Source organism: Grus americana, chromosome 6 (genome assembly GCF_028858705.1).
Source record: "Grus americana isolate bGruAme1 chromosome 6, bGruAme1.mat, whole genome shotgun sequence".
Taxonomy (NCBI): domain Eukaryota; kingdom Metazoa; phylum Chordata; class Aves; order Gruiformes; family Gruidae; genus Grus; species Grus americana.
This window is the reverse complement of record NC_072857.1, coordinates 4649185-4669292: the sequence shown is the minus strand read 5'-3', so window position 1 is coordinate 4669292 and position 20108 is coordinate 4649185. Positions and strand designations below refer to the sequence as shown.

At 40.7% G+C, this 20108-nt stretch overlaps 1 protein-coding gene across 20 annotated transcripts in view; it reads right to left on the bottom strand.

The window, feature by feature from the left end:
* The window catches only part of GTDC1 (glycosyltransferase like domain containing 1), a 187136-nt gene extending 167682 nt beyond the window's left edge, over nt 1-19454 (bottom strand). For 4 of the 20 annotated variants that reach the window (XR_008577655.1, XM_054830081.1, XM_054830074.1 and 1 more), the window contains exons 1-2: nt 9737-10660; nt 9500-9615 (exon numbers count right to left, since the gene is read on the bottom strand). The gene's annotated coding sequence lies outside the window, so the exon portion shown is untranslated. Of the gene's footprint in view, nt 1-9499; nt 9616-9732; nt 10667-19223; nt 19314-19437 lie in introns of those variants that run through there. The other 16 variants (XR_008577658.1, XR_008577656.1, XR_008577657.1 and 13 more) reach the window with 12 other exon arrangements.
* Nucleotides 19455-20108: the final 654 nt, after the last annotated feature.

Below are 20108 nucleotides of genomic sequence, written 5' to 3'. Positions count from 1 at the left end.
GCTGTGCAATGAATCTGGCTGCTGGACACATGCGTGGCACGGGACTTTGCTGCTAGCTGAGGTGTGCATCTCCTCGCGATGCTCCTTTGGGTGTACGTCTTGGCACGAGCCTCCAACCAGCCCCAGAACAACCCCCTCCTCACAAACTACCGCATTGAGCTGAAGACTCTTCCACTTGCAAAATCTGCAACGGCAATAGCCATCAAACGAGGCTTAGCATCGCAAAGCTGCGCTACAACATGAGGGGCGAAGAGACCAAGTCACCTCTTCATCACCTAGAGCGGCAGAAAGAGGAGAGCCCTGATGATAGACAATTCAAGCAACAAACAGATACAAACATACAGGTAGAAAATGAACTTCTGAGCACTTTTCCATAGGACAAATTTAGACCCAGGAGAGCCGATGAGCTGCAGCTCGGCGTTAGCCATGCCAGGCTGCCAGGCACACACAAGGTAACGTTCCCAAGCTAAAATAAAGCCAGGCCAAACCCTGGCTCTGCACAGCACCAGCTTGTGCGTTTCTCCAACCGTTTCACACCTAATTTACAGAGTACATTATCCATCCATGTATCGCTGAGATCTAACCTGAGAAGTGACTAGAATCAAAATCAGTTAATTGATTAACGCTTAAGTGAAACGCAGAAAGCAAACATAACACACCAGAAGACTTTCTGAAAATGCATTATTTTTATTCCGACTCCATTAAGCAGTCCAGTACTTTTGAAGGATTAATGAAAAAGCTATCAAGAAATAATACAGAAGAGGAATGTTGATTCTCAGTGAGCATGCCAACACATGATGAAGTGCAGAGACCTTTTGAGTAGTAAAGATTCAAGCTAGGATGTTCAAAAGCTACAGGGACACGTGAACTCGCCCACTTAATCCAGAAGTTGAGTTTATTTGATGTTTATCAGACAGCATTTTGATAATTCCTCCCTGAATCACAAACTCACTCTAACACTCCTCAATTAACAACACACAGTCATTATTCTCACAGACTTGACAACACATTTTTCCACACCAAGGTTAGTAAAGAACAGAAAAGCCTGCCTAAACATCCAGAACAGAAAACATTTACATCAGAATTATTACCAATTCACTTAAAAGAGAATTGGTCAATGAGTGTATGTATACACATAAGGATTATTTCCACAAACTTTACTTGTTAAGCAGGACACAATGTTTAATTTACAACTGTTATTTTTTAATCAGGAAATGAAGACAAGTCCGGGAAGAGCAGGAGTAAGTAAGTTTCTAAACAAACAACTTACATAGATGCTTTTTAACAGGACCAGACAAAATATTCCTTAAAGTTACATTTAAAAGCCAAAGGTGACCTCGGTCATCACATTCAGTATGAGATAACCTATGTGAATACTGACCTTAACAATACTACAGGCACAAATTTTGCACAGGGAAGACATGCTCTTGAGCAAATGTTTTCCAATGTATTAGGCATACAGAAGCTTTTTTCCGCATCAAGAACCGCATGTCACATTCCTTAAACTGTTCCTTTTCTTGACCAAATATGCTGCGGACAACCTACGGAGGATGCCCCTTGGTGTTCCTCTTTGAGGTTCTCATCTACAGTTTCCACTAACAATGAAAATATGTGGAAATTTTTTTCCCCCTCAAAAAATCAGTCACTTTTAGGATCAGCTTTCCTAAGCTCATGAGCCAAAAAAATACCCCAAGTGATTAAAGACTTTCAACACTAACAGAAGCTCTGATTCATATTTTTATTGACTTTAAATCAAGCACAGATCCAGAGCCCACAGTAATGCAAAAGCAGGGAGAGCAGAGGACAACAAGCAGCAGGAACAGCTGTATAAGATGCATGAGAATCCGGTAACAAAATTAGCGACTGGTCTAATATAAAACACAAATGCAAAGAAAAAAAACCTGTTAATTCCACACTTCCCAGGCTTTCCTAGAGCTACTCATTCACTCATGCATAAAAGACTGGTAAAATGAAAGGAGATATATTTGATGGTACATCCCAACATCGTCTTTCAGGTGGGGTGCTTCGCTTGTGACCCTGACAGACCTGCCGCCCCTCTCACAAGGCCAGAGGACAGGTAACATTACCATCATAACCCTGGGCAGAACCACCGTCCCGCCAGACATCAACCTCACATACGACTGCACACTCGTATTGTACCCATGTCCATGTTCTCTCCACATACACGTACTTTTCGGATCTTTTCACCCATTCAGGAGCTACAACAGGCAAAGGGAAGAAAGCTGGCCCACAAAAATATACGATGTTTTCAACCTCTTCCCACTGATTCACATTTTCTGCAGCAGCTCTACTAAATCCTTGACCATACCTCAAATCTTTGTGTTTCTCTAGATCTTTCAGTTCTGAAGAGTGACCCCTGCCCATCTGATCAAACATATCCCTCCAATGGATCTTAAAATTATTTTAAATGCTTAAAGACAATGCCTCAGTCTCTTATTTGGATGCTATAAAATGTTCTTGAGGCTTTGGAAAAGTCTTGTTAGCAGAGGCAAGAGGCTCTAACAGCATTCAACCTTTAAAACAACTGTCAACAGGCCAAAGCCCCAGCCCCACATCCCAAGACCCAAACCACCTCTCTGAGCATAATGAGATTAACGAAATGTTTAAGACTGGACACCTTTAATTCTTTGTACTCCACAGATTACAGAACAATTAAGAGGCTGGAAACAGAAAACTGGCTTAAGCTGAAGTTACACAGTTGGGTGGACTGAATGTTTTTTGTCTGCAAGAAAGCATTTACATATCTAACATAAGATATTTTAAATAGGTTTATATTGACTTTAAGAATGAAATTTTAAATAGATTCTTACTGCAGTCAAAAGCATGCTTTATATCTGGGTAACTATATCACCAGATGTAAAACCAAAAACAAACCCACAAAAAAAAACCCCACACCCCACAGACTCCCCATGCAGAATGTGCATGCTCTTGACCATTTATCTTTCTGCCTCAAACTCTTCAAGTCATAGAGCTTTAGACCACCACAATAAATTAAATAAAATTCAGAATATAATGCCCTAATATTGTCTTTATAGTTAAATACAATACCAACAAATGCTTACCAGGTTACACATGCTAAGCACTTCAAGTGATAATCATAATGATGAATGTGTAATCTAATGCCCATTCGCTTTGATTTACATGAATCATCGTACTAAAGTCTCACATATCCATTTTAAGTCAATGGGAAGGATCTCATTTTTCCTGACCTGAATCAGTGTTTGGTCTAAACTTAGGCACTTCATGGGTTTTTTTGCATTAAATAGAATCAGTCTTCACACATACTTAAAGATGCCCGGGGCCACACAGTCCTTCGCAATCTCAGCAATTGGCCCTATCATTCCCTGTGATAGTCTTGCTTAAAAAAATAAGCTCAACCAAATTTTCCCCTGCCCTTCCAGCTGTGGGAGAAACAGATCAGCCTATTCTTTACTTTAGAAGAAAAGGCCCTGCAAAGGTCAGCCTTTCATATGAAATACAGATCATTAACACCAAATACAGAACTACTTAGATTCTCACTTTTTGTTTGTATAACTGGGATTCCATCATACCTATTTCAGCATGCTCAATACTTTATATACATATATACACACACACACCCCCAATAGCTTGTTTCTGAAACTAATGTATAATGGAAGGCTTGCTTATTGAATCAGAAAGAAGCCACCCAATAAGTCATTGCTCTTATTCTCAAAGTATCATGCTTGTGAGACAAACTGCAATTCATCAAACAAGCATTGCTGTAGCCTGCCCTGAATGCAAAAAAACACCAAACCACACAGTATGGATGGGAAAAATGTAGGTGAGGAGTGCCAGTTACTTATTTTTACCACAAGCCACAGTTATGCTGGCTGTCCCATGGAGAGAGTCAGTCTTCTCCTCAAGACTGTTAATTCTCTTCTAGAATATAAAATCTGGACCAAAAACTCATATTGCAGCACCTAAACCTATGCCGTTTCCATGCAATACTCTAAAATAGTGTTTAGTCTAGGGTTTGGTCTACATCAACCGAGGTAACAGCCTACCACATCACCCTCCCTTCAACCATACCTTGCATACAGAAAAGGACTGATTAGTTCTATCAGGTCTCATTACAAAACAGCAATACTGACAGATAACAAAAAAATACATTATTTGTGGGAACGAGTGGTGAGTTGCAATCATCTTGAGTCAGACCAGTCAAGTCACATTACACTACCTGATGCTACACTGCCAGGAGCTGTAAATGCAAGCCTGACTCAGGCTTGGAAATCCCATACTCTACAGAAGCCCCTGCAAATAAAATAAAAGACTAAAAAAGCAATAGGCTTTAAAAGTTTACATAGAGTTTCCAACAGTTAGCAAAACATAGTATTTTTACTTTAAATTCCTGAATGATCTGAAGATAATCAATTTTTTTTCCTCAATCAAAACCCATTTAAGTAAAATTCATGGCAAACAGCTCAGTGTTTTGTTTTTACATTTTGAGACTGTGTTAAGAATAAAATTGCTTCCTTTGGATAGGACATAATACCTGCCAGCTCTCAAAATAAAGGAAAATATGAGGAGTTTCTAGAGAAAGAGACTGGGGGAGGGGAGGAGGGAAACAGAGGGAGGGGACACAAGCATCACAGTATTATTAAAAAGCACAGACAAAAAAATTTGCCAAGCAAATACAGGAAAATTCCAGAGTTTGGAAAGCACTTTGACATGGAAATAAGTGTCCTCGTATTTTGTTCATACAAAGATATCACTGAATCAAAGCTTCACTTCTCTGGCTGAAGATAGTTAACAGATGAAAGCAGAGGTTATGAAAAACTGTAATCAAGTTTCACAAAAGTGTATGTGGTGAAGTGGTTATTAGGGTATTAAAAGCTTGGAGGAGGGAGGTTGGGATTGAAGGCTCAGACTAGCAGATTGAAAATATAAAAATTGTGACGCCCTGACCTTAGATGCAATGCAAGGCTTGGAAAAGAGACACACAGCTACAGCCAGGAGGGCAAGAACAAAACCATGTTATCACCGTAGAGGATGACTGCTACTACTGTAAATTTTATCTTACTATCTTGTGACAGCAAGTTGTGAAGAGTGTTTTCTCTCCATGTCTCTTGAATGACCAGGATTTAAGGACCCAGTCGCGTTTCTGATCTCAGGGACTACCAGTTAAGGCCTGAAACACCATAAAACATTTATGTCGGGCAGGCTTTCATTCCATACTATGGAATGTACAACAGAAGGATCTCATCAGAAGTAGGTCCTCCTCCTTGATAACACAGTATACTACTGTGTGTCAAAATAACGTCATTAACATTTGAGATTCAACCTCTCCCACATCCATTATTCCCTGTAACCTGCTCATCAGAAGGAGCTGCTTGGAAGAGCACATTTCACTACATCTTCCCATGAGTCAGGGCCAGAGAGAGATATACACACTCAAAATGGAGACTTAAAAAATATAGCAATTAAATATCCAATATCCCATAACATTTTCATGTACTACTCTGTGGCTGGAAATAAAGCTCAGTAACACAGAGAATTTATGATTTTTATTGACAACACAAAATAGCTTTGTGTCCTAGAGACTGGAATGGAACCATACCCATGTGCTTTCATGCAAACTCTCACACAGTGTGAGTTACGCCCAAACACAACACATTACACAAAGACTGTGTACAGGAAGACATCTGATTGCTCATTCATAAGTGTGTCCAAGTCCTAATTAGAATAAAATCATTTCGTTCCCAAGTCTCTGAAAGGACACAGCTATGTTAAATGATGGGAACCCCAAAGCCAACTACCTTGAGAAATGCTTCAAACAATTCAATGCATCCAAACAATTATAATTTGTGACCTTAACACAAACAGAAATTTCTTAGACTAGTTCTTTTACATTCCATCCCATGTTCTTCCAAATAAGAGCTGCCCAAAAATACTTTGCATGAAAAACTAAATGTTCCTAGTGACAACTCCAATCACGTCATTCTTTGCACATGAACGTTAAAAGATACAACAGCAGAAAACACTAGTTATTCTTATAACTTCAAGATTAAATCCTAAACATAGCACATTTTCAAATTGTCTTTCCTAAAATTCAAATAATATGTTCATCACTTTGACCAAAAGCTAGCAAAGTACAACTTGTATTGTGCTGCAGGCCATAAAGTGAATGTTCTTTGCTTGAATCATGGATGGATGAAGATGAAAAGTAGATTTTGAAAATTTACAACAGTTCTGACATTACTGCGTCTTCCTCATTACAAATTACCCTTATCTATTTATTAGACTTATTCCAGACTTTTTACTACCTTCAAAAAGATAATTTTCATCAATTCTTCATATATTTACATTTAACCACAGGACACTGCATGGAATATGGACAGAAGCCCCAGCCGAAAATAAAGGGAGCAGGGGTAAGAGAGAAGGACCCCAGCAGCTGCCTTAGGCTGGAGAGGCTGTGGTTTAAAAGTAACATCTGGTAATGAATTTTGTCTTTAGCACAGCACTCAGGTGATGTTTTGCTATTATTTGCCTATCCAAAGTAACCACTCTGCTATATAAAAGAAGTGCCCAAGTAAAGGGAAATTATTAGAAGCCCTCCCTCCTCCACCTGACACTGATGCATCTCCACCAGTACTTCAAAACAGAGCACTGTATTTTGCTTGTGAATCCTATGGAATTTTCTCTACCCCAAACGAAGCCTTCCCAAAAACTAAACTGTTCTTATACCCGAGACTGGATATTGCCAATGTGTGCAAAATGGCTTTAAGATTCAGTTTCCTATACAAGTTAGAAACGGGCATTTTAAACTAGTTTCTGAAGAGGATTTGGGAGGTTTGGTTTCTTATTAAACAGGTTGTGCATACCTGCCTGTGGCAGTAGAAGTTCTGTAAATTTAGACACCGGTTTTATAGTTGGAAAAATAAAGTCTCAATTATGAAGAGATTTCAATATTTAAAAATCTTTTAAATTTGACTTTCTGAAAAATATATTACCAGCTTTCAAGTCAGTCTTTACACACAGAGCATTACAGAACAAAATAACGTATGCTGAGAGGCAAATACAGGTCTACAACATGACCATAGATTATTTTATTGCAACGTAAACATCAGCCCTCAGCAAACGTCCACAACATTTGACTGTGCAACTACTTAGAGGAGCCATCACAACTGCAAACTCTGCCTACTCCTATGAGCAATTAATTTTCTACACCTGAAAGGGCAAGGAAAGCCTACAACTGATTCTGGAGCTTCCCAGATGATGCCAGGATGCTAAGGCAGAGATGAAAATGTAGATAGTCTGTCACCACACGCAACAAAGTCTTACAGGAGATCTTGCAAGATGCTGGACGTTAATATCGGGTATGAAATGCCTACACTGCAACAAAGATTATCTTAAACAAGATGTCCAAGCTCGGATGTCAATTAAGTGTCCCAGAACTAGAAACACCAACTGGAAACCGAGAGCCATTTAGCTTGAATTCACACAGGAATTACTTGCGAGTTCACTTGCAAGATGTCGTCCTTACAGAACGGTATCCAGTTAAACAACAAAGCAAGCACGGTCGTTACTGGCAACTCTCAGGACTCCCTAAATATTCCCTTATGCATTAACGCCACACACAGTCTAGAACACCATCAACAGAACCTTTATATAACAGCATCCTCCCAATTCTTCCAATTCATTTGGTGCATATATCCATATGTACAAAGACTTTACATGCATATATGAAAACTCAGTAAAATAAAGCTAAGATGACATGAACTGCAACACAGGATTTTTTTTTTTTAACTACAAGGAAGAATCAAACCAGTATTTCTGTAACTTGTTCTCCCACTATTTAAAATGGTTTCTGTACACCTTCTTTGTGAAATAAGCTAATTGTTAACTCATCACAACGTTTTTCAAACACTTATCACTATGCACTGCCAATAAAGATGCTTTCATCGTATAACCACTAAAACTTTTCCTCTCAAAGCAAGATATAAGCAGCAGCTTAGTCCCTATTCACACAACAATTACAGAAGTTTTCAGAGCAGTTTACCAAAAATTCAAAAAATATATTATTTCTCAAAGCAAAATAATACATTTCATTTGGAAGACGTTTGCTGTCAGTACTGAATAACACTTATTATATACCTGAAGGGGTTTCTTAAGCAAGCCAAATCTCCCCAGCAACTCTGGGCTCTAACTACGCTGATCAAATCAGCTTCACAAGTGTTAAAAAAAAAAAATAGAAAGCAAGAAATAAAGGTAGCGTCTTAATGTATCAATGTATCTTCTGATTTCTTAGAGTGCATTAAAAGAATAAATATTTCTGGCCATACATTAAGGCAATTCTTACACCCAAAGAATTTGATAATATAACATTATGTATCAAGCCAGGGTTTTTTTTCATAAATTATGATCTAAACAGAACACTAGTCAATTCACCAAAAGATATCAAAGATATCCCTTTATTACAAATGATCCAAGTATCCCCCTTGAGGCTATGGCTATCAGAAAGCATTTACTTAGCTCCCAAGCCAATATTTTTCGTATCTGTTTTATTATGAAACTATAACACATTTTCAATAACTTTTAGCTTTGCTATACAGAGTAACAAATAATTTCCCAGAACCCTTTGGAAAATCTGACATGCGAAATGATTCTCTAGTCAACTTGTGTATTATTAAGCTGAAAAAGCGTATATCAGATCATTGGAGGGAATGGAAAAGTATTGGGAGCTTCAGGACAGATGGACGAACTTCAGGTCATATAAAATACTACCAAGGCTGTATGTGAAGAAAAATGTGAAAGTTCGTGAAAGCGCCCTGGGTGAAAATACTTTGTGTTGCTAAGAAACGTCATCCCTGATGATGGATGAATTAAATTGTCTCAGTTAGTAGAGCCAACTCCAGGCATCCCTTGTTTACTAGTAGAATGTTTGCTTGTACTGGTAATTTATTTTAACAGCTACATACAAATAAAAAGCCATACCTTTAAATGAAACTGAGAATATCAAACTTGCATAATTAATGTTAAAAACAGAACAGAGTTCACATCTTGAACAGAATTTTAAAACTACATTTGCAAAGGTTACATTTTTAAATGTGATATTAATACATCCAAGCGATTAAGAACTTATTTTAGGATAGTCTGCTATTAAATATACTGTTCAAAATCAGTCTATGTACAACCCTGCGAAGAATAAAACTCTTCAAGTATTTCTAAGTACTGCACAACATAAATATTCAGGTAATCAAATTTTAAACATCACAGAAAAAAGCATATTCATTTGTCACATATTGTTATGATGACACCAACATAAAAACTAAGCATGAAGGAAATAATGCAAACCACCTGCTTTTCTCATTTGGAGGCTGTCTTCATGTTTCATCCAGTTCCTCTTACCATATTACTTACAGGCTGTTTCTTCTGCAGAACATATTCGTGAACTTACAGCAGTATATCTTTCCATTTCTGAAGTACACGTTTTCTGTTGAACTCCCACAGAGCATACCTGGTTTGCCTGCCGTGCATTAAGTGAAGTCCTTTCAAAAAGGTTACAGCTGGAGCAGAGGAAGGCCACCAGCTCGTCTCTTCCCACAGGCTGCACAACGGGCCAGAGGAGCTCTCCTGGAAGGGGAAAGAAAAGCAAGCACATCTCACCTGGCACAGCCTTCGAGAGCAGGACGCAACAGCAGAGGCGAAGCACAGCAAGCAGGGAGTCCCGAGATCAGAAAGTAGACATACTTACTGCTCAGAAGTGACGGAAGAGGACAGGGTTTTCTTCATAACCAGAGAGGAATATGCAGAATTTTATGCCACCCAGAAACCAACAAGGTTGCTGCACTGAGAATAAACCAAGGGCAAAGACCCAATTTGCAAGAACATATTTGGCAAAGGGGAGAATCATTAAAGAAAATTAATTTTAATTTGTCTGATGGCAAGGCTTTGGGGGTTTTCTTCCTATTATTCTAGACTGTGTTCTAATGAAGATCCCAAGTTTGAAGTCCCAAGTTTTAGTACTGGAAAGTTCAATTTAAGGAAAAAGATGAAAAACTCTCTATAAACTGTTCTTTGGATCCCACCACAGCTTCCAAGTTAGAAATCACCACACAGAGTTATGTGTCAAGGCCACATCCTCAGCTAGTCAATACACAGAGGCAACCATAGAGGCTCTTCTTCCCAAATAACGCCACCACGGAGAAGAGTTACCACTGGAGAGTCTGAGAAGAAGTATTTAATAACAATACCAATTTGGCTGCACTACAGGAGATGTGCTTCCTGTGGGCCTAATCAGGAAGAGCTTTACACTCTAAGCAGAAGCATTTCAAAATCTCAAAGGACATGTCTTCTCTGCAACCACTTCTGCTTCTGGAATCCCAGAAATCCTGAAGACAGAAGGCAGCTCAGACTACAGCTTTCCTAGGCACAGTTGTTGCAGTCACATCTGCCTTAACTGTAAGCCACGGTCCTCTAGCAGCATCTTAGTCACTTCGTTTTTGGAAACATCAGTGCAGAGGCTAAGATAAAGTGCTTCTGATCACATCAGGTATACTAACACACTAACATAAAAGAAAACCACCTACAGATTATGTTCCAAGCAAACAGCACGAAAGAAAAGGTTTTGAAGTAGAGATATCCCTTCTTCCCCTCCTCCCTTGTCTACATGATTCACAAAATAACACTTACTTCAAACAATGATTATCTGTTTGATCAAAGATTATTTTTTTAAAGTATTGATCCAGTAGCCATGAAGAATGACCATTTGTGTATAGATGCATCTCAAGTTACTCAGACACAGAAGCATGCACATGTATATTTATCCAATTAATTTCAGGTGATTAATTGGACATACTCAAGCAAGACCAGCAAACAGCCCCAAAGATGATGAAGGGGTCGGAGCACAACCCAGCCATTCCACGACTCCATTGCCAAAGGTCAGGTCTGCATCAAGGTACAGGCTGCAGGACTCTGACCAGAACAAGCTTCTTCCTCTCGGCCCTCACATCATAATGCAGACAGCATTTTCAGTGCAGGATTATTTAATGTTTTCATTTATTACTCGGATGAGGAACAATATACTTGCAAAATTTTGTAGTTACCTGGAACAAGTTGCAAGTATCCTAAGAAGCAGAGTTAGAATCAAAAAAAGTAGGACTAAGTGATTAACAGCAGAACTGAAACTGGGGTTTTAACACTGAATTGAATGTAAAAAGAGAAAAAATAGTTTGACTTTGTATTAATAGGAGCATCATATGCAAAAGATGGTAAGATGTATTCTATTCATCACTGATACTAAGGTTGTACATTATGTTCAGGTGTGGATACACAGCTGTAGGAAATTGAGAAAAGCTCAGAAGAAAACCTAAGCAATCAGGGAAAGTTAAAGGGAAACAGGCTTGCCGAGTACAGAAAAAAAGATGAATAAAGAAAGAGGGCACAGGCTTCAAAACAGGATAACAGCAGTTACAAAAACTATGCTCATGTCCCAATACTGCAATATCCAAGCAGAAAAAAAAAACAACCAAAAAGAAACAAAAAACCACCAAAAAAACCAAGAAGCTTAATGGGTTAGGAAAAAAATTAGAATAGTTTTAGAAGAAATATGCTACTTCTAGGGATAGTTAAACAGATTAGGTTATGGAGGGGTTACACAAATCTCCACTGACTGTTAAGACCTAGTAAGATGAACATGTCAGAAACCGTCTATACATATCTATCTGGCTTTATGATGAACGCTATATGCTCATGCATACAGTATAGGGCCTTAGCATAAAGTGGATGACCTCCAGAGATCTGTGTTTTCTTTTCTAAACCTAAAGGCTGTACGAGTTTGAGCTCCTGCCAGGCAAACCAGCAGGTGACCTGACTGCTCCTTAGAGCTCCAAGCAGGCTTTTGATATCTCTTTTTTCTAAATAGCCAAGGCAGTCCGTGATTGACAATCTTCTATCACATCAAGCATGCTACCTTAAATATGAAGTACTCCGAATGGTCCACAGGGGAAATAAAGTCAAAGTACAGAGAAGGCAACGGCAACCGATCCCGGGAATCCAGATCAAAACTGCCAAATTGGGCAAGGACACACATTCCATTAGTACCTAGAAATACAGGTAGTTATTTTTGTTTCTAGCACCTACAACAAATAAGCCTTAATAAAAAAAAGTATTTCATAAAGTACTTGGAGAAATAAGGAGGGGAGGTTTGCCGTTTCTAAGCTTATTTTCACAGCAGTATGACAGGAAATGAGGTAGAGTCAGAGCTAATTCTCCTTATATAATTTCACATGGAATGATTAGTTCTGCCCCACCAGTAACAGCTTTCCAGAGGGTCCTACTTGTCGCCAAGATTGCATACAGATGCTCAAAGTGTAGCTTCCCTATTCTCCACTGACAACCAACTTAAAAGACCAATATAATATTCATTTTACTATAGAATGAAATTCACAGCATGAATAGTAAAATAATGTCACAGCTACCATGAAACTGCAGTTGCACGTTGGGGGTTGTGACTTTTAAAAGTTTAATCCTGAAACAGATTCATAAAGAGGAACACGCAAAGTAGCTTTCTGCTCCAGCAACGTCCTGTGGTTGTTACAGATTCTGAAGAGCAGCATAACCTGCGGTCTCACAAGGAGAGGGCAAAGGCAGGGAGGAGCATTCATGTCACATGCCCCTGATGATGATTTTTTTTTCTTTTACAAAAAGGCAAGTTTTCAGTCATTACTGTGCTGAATGCCCCTCTCTCTCAAGCCTGATTAAGAAGGACATTCCACATGCACAGGGATGCTGAAGGTGGTGGAATTCCGTAAGTCACCTGGGTCGCTTCTGGGTGAAATACCAATTACTGGCAACTCAGTAAGGCCAACAAAAAAACCCCCATAAGAGAGATCAGTCAGTCCAAGGGTGAACATATCACACGGATAATGTTAAAACTCTTGGCAAAAACTTGTAAGAGGTGTTAGTACTTTCGTAAAGCACTGCGGTGTTTTGCATTTAATCCTTAAATAGACACTAGTAGAAAAGCCATATTCAATTCCAAAATCGCTATGGCAAGTCCCAGCTCAGCTACTACTTTAAGTATATAAATATACCTTTTTCCAGGGAGAGACAGCCTACCTTAGCAAATTTAACTATCAACAAAAAACCTAAATGGCTCCCCGGAACACCATGCCAAATAATATTATAAGAACTTTAAATATGTATATTTTGCACTTATTAGCACAACCATTTGTTTTACAAAAGACCTACAGGTTAAATACAAAGCACACTATTAGTTTTAGGCAGAAGAACGACCAATTTTTCATGCCTTGCCAGAAATAATGACTAATTAGGCCAGCATCACCCTCCAGTCATTTCCATAAATCCTGCCTTTACATTTAAATCACAACAAAGACGACGACTGAATGATAACAAAAGCATATTTCTTGTTAAAGTTTTCTTAAAGTAAGATCAGGACAAGAAATTATTCTCTAAAGCCAACAAGATGTTATTGTTTATTTGGAGAACTTGAATTTATCCCAAAAAAATCACAAACGAAGTTATACCCAGAAATTTACTGTATTAAACTGCAATCTGATACATAGACAAGGGGAATGTCAAAACTTTTAACTGGGAAACTGCAAAACACAGAATTTCACAGAAAACCACTGGGAGCTTATTCTGCAAAGTCATTTTACAGCATTTTCCCTGTGTAAACCTTGAAAACAACCAGAATATCAAAGATACTTGTCCAACTAGTTGTTTAATTTTTGTTTTCAATAACATCATTAATGTGCAATTCTCAGGCTTTTTTTTTTTCCCCCTCCATACCAATCTGGCTGGAAAGAACAGGAAGAGGATATTTTTCTAAGAGCTAATCCTAAAAATGAAACTATCTTCACTATTCTTTATCCCAAATATTCTGCCCCTACAGCCACATATCACCGTTGCTCTAGCTAATCACTCTGAGTTTTCAGCATTCCCAAACATTTACTCTTGCACATATGCACAAAGCTTTGTGATATTCTGGAAGTTCTTCTACATAATGGCATTATAACAGTTCTGTTTCTATTATATACACTTTATTAGGCTTTAGGAGGACAAACCAAAAATCTCAGTTCTCTGAAGAAGCAACTTCTCTTTGTCTTTTCAGATTGAGAAAAACACCAAATGGCAACAGCGAGGTCTTCATCCTTCATTCCAACACACTTGACCACTGAATTCTGCCAGGGTGAGTAACATCCATCATGGAACATCAATTCAGTAAATCTTCCATCCCAGAGAAGGAATAAAAGACTGCATCATATTAAATCTGAATCCAACTACTTAGGCATGAACTTAAGGGGTGTGGGGTTTTTTCCCTCCCCCCTCAATGACAACTTCTAATAATGAGTATGAAAGAAATCTTGCACTCTGGATGGTAGTTTATTCATCAAGACCACAATAACCACAAGTTTTCTGTTGCCATGGCCAAAGTAACCTTTTTAAGGACCACAGTTGTACCTCTATGAAGAAAACATTCCCACAGTATTTATGGCAATGACATCCTTGTACCATCAAGCACCATCAACACATTCAACTTGTTGCACAAACATGGCATCTGACTGCCCAAAAATAATCTTGGAGCAAAACTGGAAAACAGCTTGTATAGCCACACCGGTGGCACCGTTGTATAGACACAAGACGTAAAGATGTTTTCAGATGCAAAACTGAATAAATTCCTCTTTCTCTTTCCAACCTAACATTAATCTTTTTAACCACTTTTTAGAACAATTTAGCAAAATTAAGCTATGAAGATGATATTAAATCCAGTTGCATCTGAAGTGTCAGTGATAAGACTTCCGCTAATCACATATGTATTAAATTTTGCACATATGTTTGATTATATGTAAACCTACACACATGCAAATACTAAATCAAAGTTGCTTATACAGCACTAACTTACTTTGGGATTTGTACGTCTCAACTGTTTGTGTTCTTTCTGTGCCTGTGCCCTAACAAATTATTATTCAAGGGAAAGAAACAAACCATAGTGCCTGGCCTTGCCTGCTCTCCTCCAAGTTCTGCATTTCATCGTTAATGTTACATATTTCATTGTTAATTTTAGACATTCCTCCAGTTCTTGTTTGGACATCAAAGAGCTACTCATACTCAAAATACCAGTGATCTGAAGTACTGGCTTCCCTACTTATAGTCATTTATAAGTTGAAAAGATTTTTGATTTCTTGCCTACAGGAAATACTATGGATCAAAAATAAAACACATATACATGCTCCTATATATGGGGTCCAGGATTTTGGGTAATAGACTGGAGACATGACTTTCAGATTTAGACTTCAGACTCTGTCTGGTGCTTCACACATTTATTTTTACTTTCACATCTGATGTGCAGCAATATGGCTAGCTAAAGTGTACATTTAAGACATACTTTGATATATATCTATTCCGAAGTGAAATTCACACTGGGGTATGTGTCCTTACAGCAGCACTAAGGCACTGCTGCACCACTGCTAACTGCACCGCTTACTGATGGCTGGGGGCAGGGGAAGGCAGCCTCTCTGGAGCCCCTCGTTAACAATTCTGCCACCAAAGATTAAGATGATTTTCCTGCTTTACAAACTTGGGACAGAACATTTCTCACGTACCAATGGAAAAAAAAAAAAACAAACATGGTAGCCAACATATTTATAAAATGCCTGCTGTATGTGTTCATAACAGCCTTGCATATTTATTTAGATTTTGTTCTCCATTTTTGCCTTTTTTTTTAATTAGCAATATTACTAAGTCATACAACTAGTCCCAGACAAATGAGATATTCTTTTCAAGTCTGCAAATCATTTACCTTGTTTTTGTTACTACTCTCACTACATAATGGCTTGTGTCTCCATCAGCAGTACACAGGAGCACTCAAATAAACCAGTCAGCATTAAGGTCCCATTATTTATAACAATATCACCAAAAATCTAAGCTTAAAATATATTCTCAGTGTATTCCCTTACAACAGAATACAATTCTGGTCACATAGGAACATATGCTATATATGTTTCTTCTGAGCACACAGTTTAGGATCCAATTTATACAGAAACAGTAATTCTTTAATTATTTAACCAGGTAAAATCTCAAGCCTTTGGACAAGACTTCCTCTCTGCAACTGGAAGAGCTAATCAAGGGAATATTCTGCATTAAATATCTGCTCATCAACTGCAGCAGGAGAAATATCTCGACGGCTCTCCCATTCTGAACTATATAGGACTGTATTGTATAAACATATTCTGATCTTGTGAAGACAAACAATGTAGTACATATATTTTATTTCCAAGTTAGATTCCAGCTGGCCACGCAAGCCATAAGGAATTTAAATACAACAAATGCTTCTAAAACTACTGGCCTTCTCTACATCAGGAAGCACTTGGTGTGATCCCAGCTTACAGCAGCCATTCAGTTTTTGCCCAAGCAGTTTATTCCAGGAGCCCTGAGTGAAAAAAAGAACACTGGTAAAGTGCTGTTTTGATGACACAAACGTCTATCTAGAAATTTTCATCAGTGCGGGATATTGGTCAGATACAATAAACCTTCACTGCTCTGATCAGAACAGAAAATAACAGAAGTCGATGCTGAAGATTGGGTCAGAGGCCTAAAATGCTCAAGGCACGTGGCTCTTCTTTGTGCTATGGGCAATGTCAAACACTGCAGTTGTAAGGTGTAGAAAACATTTATAAAAAGCTGAACCAGGATCTTGTTGTTTTCATATTCTCAAATTTTATTGAGCAGAAATGTTTGAAGATAGTTTATTACTTTTACTGGCCACTCTAAAATGGGCCTCAAGCCAAGCAGGTCTTTAAAATATGTCTATATTTTAGTTTTAAAGCAACATTGAGGAAGTTGTGTAACTTTTACATTAGAGTCTAAATGACTTAGCAGCAAAAGCGACACGTTTCAGCTGTAACGCAGGCACTTTGCAAGCTACAAGCACAACTTTCCCAACAGTACAAGTCGCACTTGGTACTAATCCTAACGCAATACAGATATCCGCAACGGTTAATTAACAGGTGTTTAACTTGTGGCAAATCCCAAAAGACTGACATTCAGGAGATGTTCGCTGGTATCGTATTAGTGACTCATGTGCCAAACGCCTTCCCTCATTCAGGCTAAACTGTGGGAGAAGACCAATTCTCTATGAGCTGTTCTTGCCTTCACAGGGCTTTACAGCACTACTCCAAGCGCAGTAACTGACAGTAGCTGTAACAATACTACTGCATGAGAATTCAGATTGTGTATTTATTAATGGAGGGAGGAATTTTGTACCATATTTGTAAAGCACCAACATCTTAAGCTGCACAGTGAGTTTGCTTCCTGAGTTTTACCACGGCTGTTGGCTGGGCAGCTAATAATTACACTGGGAAATTGTTCAGAAAGTTTATCAAGACGGAGGTATTACACTACTGCGAGTGATCTTCACCTTTTTATATGTAGTAGGCATACAGATGCAAAAAACCACACACTGTATTAAAAAATCCTGCCCTTAATGATTTACACGACCTGGAGTCACAACACTTAAACTTCTGTCAGAAAGTATTCTTCCAATGTATTTTACTATGCCTGGACTTCCAAGAAGAAGAAGAAGAAGAAAAAAAAAAAAAGATGAAGCAAGAAGAATACACTCTACATTACATTTTGAAAGCTCCAATTAAAATTCAATATTGTACTTTGTATAGAGGCTCTTTACATGAAAACCCTGTCATGGTTAAGATTTAAGGTTAACCAGGTTAATAGAGTCCAATAAAATAGCTCTATTTAATTATGCCAAACCACTGTTATAAGCCACACTAAAATCCACTACTTCTCTTTACCTGACTATTGGGCTAACCTCTGAATCACGGTAATGCGCACCCACTTCTCATCAACCAGAAAAATCCTACCACAAAGTAAGCTTCAAACTCTTTCCTCCGCTTCTTAGAAAAAGTGCATGCATTTGCACCTCAAATGGTTTCTTTCCTCCAGTCTGCTACTCCAATCACCACACAGTCATGTGTTAAAAGATTTGTGCAGACCTGCCAAGTCTCATTCATCTGAGACACACTTTCCTAAAGTTGGGATTCACTTGCAAAGTATATTTAAGCAGGTCCTCTGCCATGAGGTGTTCTGTCACATGGCATTTTTAACTTAAAATAATAAAGACAAAATCCTAAAATCTACACATTTTGCAAAATTGAAGGGGGTTGCGGGGTTTTTTTTTCCCCTTGTTCTATAAAGCATGACACACCATCACCACAAAGGTTACAATTTTTCCTGACCGTTTTGCCAGCAGAACTACTCATACACATTAACGTTTTAATTGTGCTATAGTGACACTTGGAATGAAACCGGGTTCAAATTTTGCAGCTCACTTCATAACTGCTTGCAAAAACCGGTTCCTGCCCCACACAGCTTGTACTTTAAAAACAAAAAAAAACCAAAAAAAAAAAAAGAGTGTCTTTAGGAAATAACCCCCACACACGGTTTCCAAACGCCCAGGAACTCTGGCGTCTGCGGCGGGGCCGGGTGCTGACTGAGGCCTGAGCACGTCCCTACGGCGGCTCCGGCCCAGCCACCTGCCCCAAGCCAGGCTCAGGGGATCCAGGCCCAGCCAGGCCGCGCTCCCCTCCCCGGCCGCCCTAGGCCCTGCAGCCCCGCGCCCCCCCGGAGGCTGCCCAGGAGGACGCCGGGGGAAGGGGATGGAGGGTGCCGGCAGGCCCTTGCCCGCCCCTCCGGGCCCCAGCAGCGGCTCCTCGGGGCCGAGGGTCGAGCAGCCATGTTAAGGCCGCCGGGGAGGCGGCACTCCGTGCCGGCAGCGCCTGCTCCCCCGCCGCGGCCGCTCCCCGGGGAACGGCCCCTTCCCGCAGGGCCCCCCCCCCGAGGGCCGCGGGGTCGGCCGGCTCCCCCCGAGGCCGCCGCCAGGGCCGCGGAGCCATCTTAGGGGGGGCCGGGGCCACGGCTGTCCGCGACAGCGCCTCCCGCGCCGCAGGTGCCGGGGAGCCACGTCAGGCGGAGCGCGCACCCCGCGTCCGGCGGCGGCGAGCCGGCTCCCCTCACCTCCCTCCCCCCGCCCAGCGGAGCGGGGCCCGGTCCGCAGAGCCCCCTTCTCTTCCCGCGGAGCGCCGGCCACCGCCGGCCCTCACCCCCCGTCCTCTTCGCCCAGCCCCAGGCCGAGCGCCCGCCCCGCCGCTCCGCGCTGACCCCTTCCCTCCCTCCTGCCTGGCTCGGGCGGCCCCGCTCCTTACCCCACCCAGAGGGAGCTCACCTCCTCCTCCTCCTCCTCACTCCCGCCTGGAGACCGTCGGCACCGACGCGCCGGCGTCCCGGCCCCTCCCTCCCCTCGGCGCGCAGCAGAGCCAGCCTCCCCCTGCCGCCAGCCGGGCCCCCTCCTTCCTCCGCCCGCCGCCCCGCGGCCGGGCACCACCGCGGACCGCTCGCCCCCGAGCCCGGCGCACCCACCCTGCCCGCGGGGCGAGGGGCCTGGGGCCGCCCGTCGTCGCTTGGGCAGCCCCTTCCTGCGGGGGCAGCTCCCCGGCACCGACCAAGCAGAGAGAGGCTTCCCCGCCGGGCCTGCGGGGGCTCGGCTGCTGGACCGGGGAATTGAAAATAAATAAATAAATAAAGCAAAGTGATGGAAGTGGAAACAAACCATTTGCTGTGGTGGCTGCAAAGCAAGCAGCAGAGCCATTCGAAAAAGTTCTGGGAGCAAGGACGGGTGGGAGGAATAAATAACAAGGAAGATGTACCAGGTGGACCAAGAAAAAAAAAATACAAAGATGTTTTTCTGAGAGAAGCAGATGAAAGGAGAGCAAATCAGGGCTGTTATCAGCTATATATGAGTAGGAGGTATGTGTATTTTCCCTGATAAATCAAGCCTCTTCAGGTGGTGTAGCTCCTGGGAGAGCCTGGGCAGGTGTTGGAGTTACAGCCTGGCTTAGGAACTCACTTCGCTGCCCACTGTGAACAACAAACCTCTCCCAAAAAACTTTTTGGAGAAGGAATGTTTGTCATGCTGACTCAATTTAGTGTGCTGTTATCTTTGGTATGTAGATGAACTTGTTGGTTGGTTATTGGGTTTTTTTTGTAATAGGAAGTCAAAGTGAGTAATACCTAATGGAGTGATAAAGCAA